Here is a 2,061-nt window from a genome sequence, read left to right on the forward strand (position 1 = left end):
TTGTCTTTTCTAAAAGTATGACTTTTCTGCTCTGCAGAAAAGGAGAAAGACTCATTTTAGAAAAAGAAATGCTTTTTTAAAATGTGCAAGAGAAGGGAGCATGAAACTGTCCGTCCTTCATGAGTCCTGTGTGCCTGCCAAATTTGCGTGGAGGAAACAAAATGAATACAAAAGACAGGAACACGTCCTCTTTGAGCAGTGCATTTGAACAATCGAGGCACAAAAGTTGATACATGACCGAGATGGAGGGGGGTGGGGTACAAACTGTGGAAGTTTGAAATTGTATTTCTGTGGCTGGAAGTTGATAAAATGAACAAAACGGACATTGGATTATTTTGCAGAGTTGTCACGTCAAGAGTGGTGTGATTGAACACCCCTGCCTTAACCAATAGAATGAATTGAAAATTGTGTGTATGACACAGTGTGTGTTGAACTTTAGCAAATTTTGAGTATAACTTAGGTACCCGGTGGGTGGGGTTTGGAAGGGTGTGATTTTCCTACTTTTCGAGAGGAGAGAGCAGTGTTTGCTGTTCCTAAATTCTATGAGCAGGCTGATGTCCTGCTGAAACGCGACTCTAAAATCTTTACCCCTTAACTCTTCTTGAGGAGCCTTGCTTACTCTCATTGCCAGAGGGTAGCCTTCCAAAGTTCTCGAATTTGGGCTAGTATGAATTTCTAAATTTGCATAACTATTTTGCAAATGACTTATGTATCTACTCTTTGTGCCTTTCCACTCACTCAGAGCGCTGCATTTGAGATGTTCTTATGTAATTTGTATTGATGTTTTCTCTTGTATGGTGATTTACGATTTAAGCTGTATTGTACTTGATGAGCAATCACATTGTTATAGATAAACATTATTAACTCATAAATGAGTTTGTCTTTATTAGTGTTATTGACTGGTTATGTGAAAAGAGTATAATAGTTTAGTTCTAGATCCAATTGTTATTTGCCAAACCCTCATTACATTATAAAGATTGCATCTCCACAAAAAGGTTAATATGAAGATGATATGGTAATGAAGATTTGGTAAGTTTGGTTTACACTCTCCCAGCGTGAAAGGGACTTTTAGGAAATTGAATTTGGTACAGGTGATTACATTTATTTAGTCCTTGATCGCTGAAACTGTTTTGGTAGCAGACTGATTGCTTAATTAATTAATTTGGCAAATTAAAAGGTTGGAATTAATGTTTTTAGTGATTAACATATTGTAATATTGCTATATGTAGTGGTCCATCGTTTGACCTTAAATTCAGGTACGGAGTTGCCCAGTGGTGGCTGGTGAAGTGTAAAAGTGGTAAGGCGTAAGATCAATGATTGACTTTTGCAATGCGAGTGAGCTAGACATTTCTTGGGGGAGTCGTTCTCGCACCAAGAATTGTTTTTAAAATTGATGTATATATAAAAGGAATCTAGTCCACATATAGGGTCACATGACCACTGATTTTCGTCCTAGTTCGCTAATAGCATTGTTATTAGAATTGGGGCAGGAATGTTTCTCAGTTCAGGTATTAAAACGCTAACTTTTTACTAAATTATTTTCAATGGAGAGATACAATCTGATGTCCTAAGGTGAAATGCTTCTGCGTGTTAAAGGAATACACTTTTTTGAATATTGAAGACACCCTAATATATTCTGAAAGAAGCATTTCACCATAGTATATCAGATTTCATCTCTCCAATGAGGAGTATTTATTTAAAGTGAAAGTTATTAAACTTGAACTGAGAAACGATCTGCCCCTGGTCCGCCGAAGATGGAACTAAACCAAAGAATTTAAAGCGGAAACCATTGCAAATTCTGGAACTCACAGACTTTGAGGTGGCAAATAAACGTGGTACACATCGTGCACCCATTACAAGGAGACTAGACACAGTCTTCACACAAAAAACAAAACTGCCATCTATTCAGAGATATCCTTCAAGAATGGCACTGCCTGTTGCTAACTGCTTTTCGCGTCTGTTCCTCCAGGCAGGATTGAGAACTAAACAGATACTCAGCCACACCACCTCCACTCGGGAACAACTATAGTGAATTTAAAAGAGAAAGACATTTATTGTATA

The sequence above is a fragment of the Lissotriton vulgaris genome, chromosome 8 (genome assembly GCF_964263255.1).
Source record: "Lissotriton vulgaris chromosome 8, aLisVul1.2, whole genome shotgun sequence".
Taxonomy (NCBI): Eukaryota; Metazoa; Chordata; class Amphibia; order Caudata; family Salamandridae; genus Lissotriton; species Lissotriton vulgaris.